Source organism: Equus quagga, chromosome 7 (assembly GCF_021613505.1).
Source record: "Equus quagga isolate Etosha38 chromosome 7, UCLA_HA_Equagga_1.0, whole genome shotgun sequence".
Classification (NCBI taxonomy): Eukaryota; Metazoa; Chordata; class Mammalia; order Perissodactyla; family Equidae; genus Equus; species Equus quagga.
Window position 1 is genome coordinate 128,396,801 of NC_060273.1, and position 10,743 is coordinate 128,407,543.

At 47.1% G+C, this 10,743-nt stretch overlaps 1 long non-coding RNA gene across 2 annotated transcripts; it reads right to left on the bottom strand.

The window, feature by feature from the left end:
* Window positions 1-3,165: 3,165 nt before the first annotated feature.
* LOC124242348 (uncharacterized) lies at window positions 3,166-10,459 on the bottom strand. 2 transcript variants are annotated; one of them, XR_006889426.1, is made up of 3 exons: window positions 10,330-10,459; window positions 10,054-10,207; window positions 3,166-5,214 (listed from the first exon to the last, which is right to left on the bottom strand). It is a non-coding gene; the product is annotated as an uncharacterized LOC124242348 (long non-coding RNA). The 2 variants fall into 2 exon arrangements; XR_006889427.1 differs by having other exon boundaries at window positions 10,054-10,212.
* Window positions 10,460-10,743: the final 284 nt, after the last annotated feature.

The window sequence follows — 10,743 nt, forward strand, 5'->3', positions numbered from 1 at the left end:
GTGAGGTTGAAGGCAGGTGTAAGGAAGGAGAAAGAATATTTTAAGCAGAAGCAACAGCTAACAGGATGTGAATGGAACTTTCCTTGTTGTCTCAGGTGTTGGCTGAAGCTTCAACACTGAAGTCAATGGGTGATAAGGACCCCGCATTCTAAAGAGAGGTGCTAGAGAAATCCCACAGGACTTGCTAGGACAGGCTAGAGGTTCATGAGAGGCTTCTTTGAAGGGAATTTGTAAAAGGAGAAAGCTTTGCTTTTTCCTTCCCTCCCCATGGGGAAAGGGATCCAGCCACCTACGACCAGCAAAGAGGGGGACAACAGAACCTCAAGTTTGGAGGGGTCTTGCAAGAAGGGGACACAAACTGGTCTCTCATTTCGTAGATAGAAGTGTGCTGAGTGGGGAAAGCACTTCTGCCTGCATAGCGCTGCTGCCAGAGTGAGAATACCAGGGGTCTTGGGAGAGCTCAGCATGTGTCTCCTGGAGTAGGGAGGCATGAAGACTGGGAGGTCTGAAAGCAGGAGGCTAGCTGGAGCTGGATGGCGGGGTAAGGTGAGCAAGGGCAGCAGGAATAGCAAGATGCACTTTTGCCATTTGAAAGGCTAAGAGTAAATAGATTCCCATGTGCCAAGTGGTGACCAGAGGGCTACCTTCTGGAGCAGGGGGTCCCAGCAAAGAGAGACTGAGAGATCAGCTGGAGAGAGCATCACACAGGGTGCAGTGTGGGAAGTCCCTGTAGTGGGAGTAGGAGGGGGTATCTTAACAGTCCCATTGCCCTACTGAAGGGCTGGACTTAGAATGCGGAGGACTCCAGACACTCAGGCAAAGGCCACAAACTCCGCATGTTGAACATAATGGCCTCTGACCATTTCCTCTCATTTTTCTTCATCTGCTCAGCCCTAGAGACTCCTGAAGAAGGCTAGAGAGGAGAGCCGGGGAGGAATGTAGAAGGCGCATCAAGAAGAATGCAAGAACAAACCACGCCCCCTTCCTCACTGAAGGTTCCTAAACCCGGTGTCAGACCTGAGCTGGACAGAAGGAAGAAACTTTAAATTAGATGTGAGATTCAAGTTTGAGTTTAGTTTGTAGCTTTAACTATCCCAAAACAGGACTGTTCTGACATCTGAAAGTGATCAAAGTCTTGAGATCTGTCTGGCGAAATCACCAAAGAGCAAGAAAGGAGGTGCAGAGAGAGCCCATTTGAAGGTAATGGTGGGAGAACAAAAATAAGTGGAATCTTACCAAGCGCAGCTTGCGCTCACACAGTGACGCGTGTTTGAGGAAGAGTACTAACCCAATTTGCAACAGGAGAGTTTTTCCGTTTTACCCGTGCACTTATTCTTAGACTTTCATACCCAAGACAGTGCTGCTGCCCTGGAAGGATGCACAGTCTCGTGGGGAAACTGGAAAGGGGGTGGTGATTATAATACAGTGTCATTTGGGGGAAGTACTATGCAGACACAGAAGAGGGCCATCAGCCCAATCTTGGGGGCTAGGGAAGGCTTGCAATGAGGTGACATCTAGCCACATTTTTATGGAGAAGTAAGAGCTGATCAGACAACAGGGGAGGTGGGAGGTAGGGCAAAGATAGATGAGGAGGGGGAAAGAAGGGAGAGGACATGGAGCGTTGGTGAACTGACTTTTAGATGTGCTGATCATGTATGTAGAGATGGGCCTCGCAGTCAGGAGCCCTGTCTGTGTGCCAGAGATCATGATTGGCACCACCACCCACACACAGTTTTTGGAGCCCTGTGGGTGGACCAGATCTCTCAGAACAATTGCACATAGAGAAGAAAGAGGCTATGGATACAAGTTGGTCAGATTGCGACGCACTGGAGAATACCTGCCCCGGAGACCTCAACACCTACATCCTGTTCTAGGACCCCGGGGCAGATAAGTTCATAAAGAAGGTAGCCAGGCAGAGGAAGCCCCCAAGGAGTAGATATATGAGGGCCTTAGGCCCCGACCTCAGCGAGGAGCCCTAGGCTGGTGTGCCGGGTGTGGCTAATGGAGCCACATAGGCTCTCTCTCTGGCTTGCGGGAAGCAGATCCAAGACTTAGATACAATGGACCCAGTGGCCACCTGTCCTCATAAGCCCAGATGCAAGTCTCCGCTGTGCCTTACCCCTTTTACAGAGAGGCAAGGTGAACCCTAGAAAAGGCACAGCAAAAAAGCAGAAGGAACAAAGACGGGTTTGTTCTGGAGCCTGGAGCGTTGCTGATGGAAGCTGCGCCTTTAGGTCATGTGCTTTCCCAGCAGCAGGTGGCCACAGGCTGACTCACTACACCAGACCTCTGGGAAGATAAGAACCCAAAGAAGGGTCCCAGAGGGAGAAAGCAACGACTCCAAACCCTTTGGTTCAAGAAAAGGCATTGACTGTGAACCAACGATGTGCCAACCAGTTTCCTCCTAAGAGCTGAAGAACCATCAGTGCCCCTAGAGTCCAAGAGGGATCCCCACTGTTTAAGGAACAGATGGAGGAAGAAGAATGGGACAGAACAGTTGGAAAAGTGAGAGAAACCGCAGGAGAGTGTGTTCCCATAGCAGCGGAGGGAAGAGGGTTTAGAAAGTTAATTAATAGAACAAACACATGGCCATTGGATTTGGTGGAGGGTGGTCACTGGTCACCTTGACAAAACCAGGTCCAGTGCAGTGACAGATCCGGGAGCCCTCTGCGGGGAGCTCAGATATGGATGGGACATAAGCAGCTTGAGGTAACGAGTAGAGATTGCCCTTTCCAGAAGGCTGACTATGAAGAAAAGGCAACAGTGTGAGAAACAAGAGGTGCCCTAGAGGAGGAAAATCATGGTGTGAGGAAGGATTTTTCTCCTTTTTTAAGTTGGGAGATCTTAGATCATGTTTGAATTATGATGGGGAAGAGGGAGGGAGAGGCTGACGAGGTGAACAAATGAAGCATAACTGATGGAACAAGAAGTCAGGAAGCAGGAAGGGATGGATCAGAAGAGCACAGGCGTTGCACAGGTGTAGGAATCAGCAGTGGATAAAAACAGGAAGTGTCTTTCACTAGCTAGAGAAAGAGCAAAGGAGATGGAGGTGGATGTAGATAAGTGATAACTGGAGGGGCAGGAAGGTTGAAATTTGTTTGCTTTCCTGGGAGGTAAATAGAGGTGGTGAATAACACATCAACAAAAGCATTTTATAGTTTCAAAGTATTTGCATAAATATCTCATTTAATCCTTACAGCAAGCCAACTAGGTCTTCCAGTTGGTTCCAAATCTGGGTACACACCTCAGGTTCTCTGTTATTCTTGCCTACCCTGAGCTGGTTCTTTCTCCTCTTGTAGCTCCACACAACTAGAACTCTCTCAAACTAATCTTTCCCCAAACATTGGTCCAATCCAACACTTAGAAGACTCTCTTACAGCTACTGCCATTGAGGGAATCCAAACAACAACTGGTTCTTTGCTACATTATCTCTGCCTCAAAATTCCCTGCCATCCAGCGGCAACCAGCTTCAGCATGGCTGGCCGGTCATGTTCTGGTCTGTTGCAAAAAAAGACTTTGACCAAACCCAGATCTCTGTTAGATGCATGATGCGACCTCTTGGCTATAGCCAGGGAATATCCCCTGACTTAATGGGGGTGCAACTTGAGATGATTTGTGTTGAGGACACTTGGCCAGTTATCCAATTACATTTCTTATAGTCACTCAATACCCAAAGGGATTGAGGCAGTGGCCATGCTCCTTTGGTCTCTCCTATTCTGAGCTATAACTAGCCCCATGCTCTTTCTCCCAGACCTTTCCTTTCTCAGGTAGCACCATTACAACACATCTCTTGGGATCCCTTGGTTATTAGTTCATGACGTGAAAGAGGGAAGAAGGGCAGGGTTAAAGTTGCAAAAAGTGTAAAAAGAAGAAAATTGCACTGCATCAAGAAAGCAAACCTGTGACTATCAAGTCAGGTGACATCCTTCTGCTTTTGTGCAAGTTGTTTTGAAGGCTCCTCGGAAAGAAGAATTTTGAAAAAGCTTTGAGCAATAATGGCATCATTTGACGAAAAAGATGCTCCCAAGACTGACACTTATTTGGGTTAGACATTCTAATGTGTTTGTTTAAAAAGTTCCTTATTTCGTGGTCATAGTTTACACAGTCTTTCAGGCAGTGCTCCGACTTAAAGTGATGCTCTTCTAGCTGAAATGGAAAGTTTCTTTTTCAAAAGTGGATCCATGATCCAACTTTGTGCTAAGTATCTTTAAACTTTCCAGTTTGGAAGACGATTGAGGCTTTTTGACATTGTGAATCCACAGTGTGGTTAAACGTTATAGGTTTAAAAACTTTGACACGGTTTTGCTCTGACTTGTGCATTCAAGAGGCAGATCTTCTTGACCGCAGAGTGAAGGTGAGACTGCTAAAGGATAGGGCAGCTCCAGAAAGCAAAAATCACTGTTTTGAAGGCAGCTGTTTTCCTGAGTGCTGCGCCTTAATGTAAACCTAACAGACTCGCCGTGCACTGGCCAAGCAATAAAACATAAGCCGGGATACCAGTCTGCTCAGGGAGACTGCCCTGATTACCCAGGACAATTGGTGCAGGAAATTGTCCTGGCCTCTCCCCATCGTCTCCTCTCCTTTCTCCCATTTTCCATCCATTTTGGTGACCATCCTGGCGGGTTCTCTGTACATGTTCCATATGCCACATTGAGTGCACAGAATTGTGTTTGCCTACGCTTGACCCTTGGTGCACCCCCAGCATGACGGATGCACTCCCTCTAGCCTTCTTGCTCTTGGCTGTTTGAGGAAACATCTCTCAGCGCCTCCCCCAGACAAGGCACAGCCTGTCTGAAGAACAACCAGTAACTGTAAGTCTGTAACTCCTGCGCTGCCCACAGCGCCATATGCAACAGGTGGGTTGTGGCAGGGAATGAATAAAACACGTTCTCTCCAAAAATGTTGAGATCGTAAATTGCTCCTTTTTTAAGAAGCTGTCTCCCCAAAGTAGCCCTTCTGAATGCCAGTCCTGCTGGAGATGTGCCTCTGACCCGGGCTTTTGCAGGAGAAACCTGCACATGCTCCTTTTATGCTTCCTGAGCTCCCAGTGGACACGCATCGTCGCAAGTCTATCAGAGGCTCCTGCTCTGGTTCTCTGCACCCACTGGAAGCCTTCCCCGGCTCCAGGGCAGACCAGTCCCTCGCAGTCCCCATCTGGATGGAGTCAACAACTCTTTCCTCTCTTGAAAGCCATACATGACCATAGGGTTTTTCCTTAATTTGGGAAGAAAAGGAAAACACGCAGGGTAAGGACACAATTACGTTGTCAGAGTGATTATTTGGCTTCTGCTAACTCTTGGTCTCATGGGAAGCAGAGAGGAGAAGCCTTGGTAAGAAGTAGTTTTTCCTTTCTGTAAACACAACCTGAAAAAATGTAAACCAGCTGAGTCGGCAGAGTCTTTGCCTGCCCCAAATGGAGGAGTTTATGGTACCAAAGAAAGTTTACTTAGGGACATTTCAGCTCGGGTTTCCTGTGAACGAATGGGCAGGAAAGTGAATGGTTAGGGCCTGGGTGGAAATGGACCTCTCTCATTCACACCGTCCACTAGAAACCACTGCCCCTTCTGGAAAATGGGGGGCTTCGTATGGAAAGTGGGTCTGGGGGCTTGGAAGAACCCTCACACCGGAAAGCTCTTTGATGTGCCCTGGATTGAAATATGATTTCCCCAGCCCTCAGCCTTGGGGTGGACAGTAAGACTGGGCTGACATTTCAGAGAAGGTTCTTGGACAGCAAAGTTTTCTTCTCCAAAACTGCAATGCTGATAATCCAAAGTAGACAGCCATGGCAGCTCAGGGAGCCCCACCTGGACAACCTGGAGTTAGCAGAACACTGTTTTTATTTATCACTTTATTAATCAGGGCTCTTCATTAAGGTGTTATATTCTATGGCTATTTCCTCTACAGAATATAGCCTGAGTGACACACAAACTACCCTACTCGTGATACACGGCCCAAAACGTGTCACAAAAGACTAAAGCTCATTAAGGTGTTTGGACTCAAAGACATTTATATCGAACACATGTAATATCCTTATTTTTCTCCACCTAAGTCAGTCAGCACATATGCCTTGAGCACCCTGAGGGAGGGCAGTGTCTTTCAGGCTGGCATATGGAAGCCTTCTATATGGTCCGCGCCCTCAGGAAACTTCATTAAGCAGACACAGAACTGAGTGAAATGTAATGAACAATTCAAAGCAGGATGTGATAAAGTGCCAAATAAGGAAGGATGGAAAGAACTGGAGAAATGGAAAGAAAATGAAAGACACATGAGAGACCAGGCTTCCTGTTTTTATAGGGATATTGAATCTGTCTCCAGAAGGAAGAACTTGGAAGTTACAGGAAGAAGAATTTCAGCTCATCAACAAAAAGAACTAAGTTGGGAAAGCCAAGCTAGCGAGGTTGCCAGAGGCGTGCAAACAGAGATTGAATGATCAGCTCTTAGGGATGCTGCAAAAGGATTTTCTACACTGAATAAATTCAATGACCTCTAAGATTGTCTTGGACAAATGAAATATTGGCTGGAGCATAAACTCAATGTGGCTCTCTCAGGGGAGCAGGAGCTATGCTGGGCCTCAAAGGATGAATGGCCTCTAGATAGGCGGACCCTCCCCTCCCCTGTGTTCCCATAACACCCACCACCCACTACCTGTTCCCAGGGAGAGCATAGCAGTCTCCGTGACAACTGAGGCCGGGGACACAGAGCTAAGGATCCAAGATGTGTGCATTCATAGCACACAAAGTTTGTGTAATTCACTGAAAGTAAATTTTACCCTTGAAAAAACTAGATAATGATATGCAGTGTGGACAGTACTGATGTCTCCAACTTACTTTAACGTGTATTTTAAAAAACAGACGAATTGATGACTGGATAAGAGATAAATAGGTATGTGATAAAACATACAGCATAACGCTAATTATAGAATATAGGTGGTAGGCATATGGGTGTTCACTGTACAATTTTCAACTTTCTGTATGTTTGAAATTTTTTGCAATAAAATGTTGGGGAGAAAAATCCATGTAGCTCTGACTGTTGAAGAGAGCAAACAGCTTTTTGAGCTTTCACAGACTTGGAATACCCCAGAATATAATCACGTGGGTTTATTGAGTTCTCTCTGCTCACTAAGCACTTTTTATGTACTATCTCATTTACTCTCACAACCACCTATGGAGTAAGTCCCATCATCCTCACTTTGTAGATGGGACTACTGAGGCACAGAGAGCATGAAATGTTTGCCCAGAGTCACACAGGCGGTTAAGTGTCAGATTCAGGATTTGAACCCACGTCTGACTGGCTCCAGAGCCTGAGGCCATGGCTAATGCATCCCAGTTGGAACCCAGCTGTGGACGCCTGGCCTGGTGCCTGGTGTTGGGTGGGAAGCATTTGCTGTGTGGCGGAAAGTGGGAGGGCTGGCCGCATGCTAGCCCTTCCCGCCTCCACTAACGGGTTTCCGAGGGTTTGGTTCTTTAATTGTTAATAGACAGACACTCAGACCACAAGCTGGGGGTTTTGGTCTGGTTTCATTTCTCTTTTTTTATTTTTTCATTTAAAAAAAGAAGTTTATTTAAACAACAAGATGCTTGACTTGAAGGGAAAACTGTCTAGGGCTCATTCCTTCTAGGGTAATTTATCCCTACTTAAAGACAAATTTTCCTTACTGTAACGGCTACGTACAAAAAAGTGATAAAATTGTCCTTGGTTTCACAATGATAAATGAAAAACACTAAAATTCTACAATGGAACAAGGTATGTAAAGATTTTTTAGTGTTGTTTTGTTGTTGCTGTTAAACCGTGAGAGTAAAATAACGCCCTGAATGTAAAGACAGGCACTGCGCGAGGAAGCCACCAGTGGAGAGAGGGGGCTTTTGACAAACCAGTCATTTCTCACGTCCCAGCTCCACTTGATGTCAATCAAAGCATACGACTGGCTATTTCATTTTTTTTAAAATGCAGCATATTTGTGCACATACCCCAGTTACACGATGTACTATGAAGGGACGGGGAAGGAGAAAATGAAAGAACAGAGAAAACTATACTGTAGGCGTCAGGCTGTGGTGGAACCACATGCGGTTTTTCAGTTGAGAATGTGCTTGTGGTGTGTTGGAACAGGGTTCTGGAGTAAGGTAGCAGGCTCCTTTGTAGTGGGCCTCTCCTGTCTGTGGCTGGAGCACATCACCTGTAATTCCATCCTCCATTTCCGCCCATGTAGGTGTGTATGTTTCATTGATTGGCTGCCCGTTAAATGGGAAGCTGATCTGCCACATTGACAAATGCTGTTGTTTACAAACAGGCTTCCATTTGTTTACCAGGGGGTAGCCAAATGCCTCTTCATCTTAAACTCACCACAGAACCAGCCTCCCCTGCCACCTTCAGGTTAACCTCAGTGTCTTCTCAGGCTCCACTCCTTCCTTGGCTGTTTCTCAGCCACGGCAAGTGCCAGGGTCTCCTCAGCGGCTACTTCTCCAAAGAGGTACAGATCCGCCGTGAATGAGTTTCGTCTCATTTTGCCCCCTATAGTCCCCGTGAAGTTGCTTCCAGCTATTTGCTGAATATATGAAATATGACAACATTCCCAAAATCAGCTCCTTGAGATAGTTTTCAGCCACCTGGGCTTTCTCCCATAGTTTGTAAAAAGTGAATTAAAAAATCATTGAAAATCAAGTATTCTAACCCCTCCTTTCCTACTTTAACGACCCTAAATATCTCTTGATTGAGGTGCGGAGCCTTTCACAGCGTCCCAGGGATCTTGGCCGTGGGACCTGGAGTTCTTTCTCAGGAGGGCCTGGAATCCAACGCCGCCCAGGTGGGGGCAGCCCATGGGAGCTGCTCATCAAGATGGTCAAGGCGTGGAGGCTCGTGTCACACAGCTCCACGATGGCCCTGGGCGAGCCCACGCAGGCCATCTGTGTAGTCCTCAGATTTGGCTCATTTGGGGTTTCTGTTTATTTCCCCTTCCCTCTACCTTTTAAAAGGAAGCAGGGAGGCTGCTCCCCAAAACTAGAGGGAAGGAATTAACGCCCAGCTGGATGGCCCCCACCTGCGCCCCAACAGTCTCTGAGCCCACCACTGCCCTGGGATGGAAAGCAGGAGAAAAAACGATTTTAAAAACCAGAGCCAGGGAGCAGGGAAAGAATTCCTCAGGCTGGGCCTCTGGGTCTTCTTCCACTTGGCCCTCAGATAACCCGGAGGTCGGGCTCTCAGGGGGAGCATTTGCTGAGACTCTGAACCTGGGGGTTCTGGCCAGGATCTGTTCTAATTTCGCTGGGGATGTGTTTAGTGTTTAGGCTTTACTAGACCACACGATTCCAGGACAGTGGGGGTGGGGGGGCGGGGGTGTGCACCGGGGGCGGAATGCCAGCCTCCCTCACAGTGGACTGGGAACCTCTGTCAGCACCTCCCCACCCTCTTCCATGGAAGGCCCAGGGCTGGGCCTGGCTCCTGGGGCCTTCGAAGTCAAAGTAACGCAAGGTCAGACGGTAAAGGCTTTGGAAATGTTGGAAGGAATCTTAGAGATCTTCATGTCCAACCCTCTCTCTCTTTTTTTAAATTGCGGTAAAATATACATAACATCATTTTCACCATTTTTAAGTGTACGATTTAGTCCCATTGAGTACATTTGCATTGTTGTACACCCATCACTACTCCCCACTTTCAGAACTTGTTCATCATCCCAAACTGACACTTGGTACCCATTAAACAGCACAGCCCTCTCTTTTTAACAAGGAAGAAATCAGCCGAAGAGGAGAGGGGCTGGCCCAGTGTCGTGCAGCCAGAACACAGGTCTACAATCTTGGAATCGAGTGCTCTGTCCCTTACGCCAGCTGAGTTCTTAAAATATGATTTAAGAAATATATATATATGTTCACCAAGAACTCAATTGCTTGTTTGGGGAGCCACACTTTTGGAAGGATGTCGGCAAACAGCAGACAGGATAGTGAGGGACCTGGGACCTGTGTCCCTTATAGACAGAAGGAATTGGTGACGGGGGATTCAGGACAGTTAAGATGTTGTCTTTGAAGGTTTTCAAGTGTAGTGTGGAAAAGATAGTCAACTCACCTGGCTTCCAAGGGCAGGATCAGCATGGAGGATGCACGTGGCAGCATGGTTATTTCTACTGGGAACGTTGAAGAACTCTTTAATATCTCAGTCAGTTAAAGCAGCAGGCAGTGAGCTCCTGACAGCCGGGGGCGTGGAGCAGGGCCTGGGCCACCTGTTCTGGGGTGATGTGGAAGAGATTTATGCAGCTGAGAAGGTGTCCCTTCTAACTCCGAGACACCTCCTGAGGGACTGGGGCCCAGGACCCGCCTCCCCAACCTAGCACAGCTCACGCACTCCCAGGCTGGGGTCCTGAAACCGAGGGCTTTCGAAGCATTTGATGGGTCGGAGCCCCAGTCTAAGGGGATGATGTGCTCGGGGCAGTGCTTAGAACAGTTGGACAATGTGCTCCCCAAACTGTAGGTCACGACCTGTCGTGAAAACAAGGTAGTCATTTATGTCTCGCAATTTTTCAAAAATGAAATAAAATTGAATAGGATGTATCAGAGTGCAACACACAGGGTAAGGGTAAATATTACGTGTTTCTCAAGAAATATTTTTGCTTATATTGTGTGTGTGTATGTGTGTGTACAGGTCAATGTTAAATTTATATTTTACTGTGGGTTTAATTTTTTAATTTAAAAGTTTAAAAGCCACTATTTAAGACAAAGTTTGAAAAAGAAATGTCTGGAGTCTTAGAAATGTGTGACA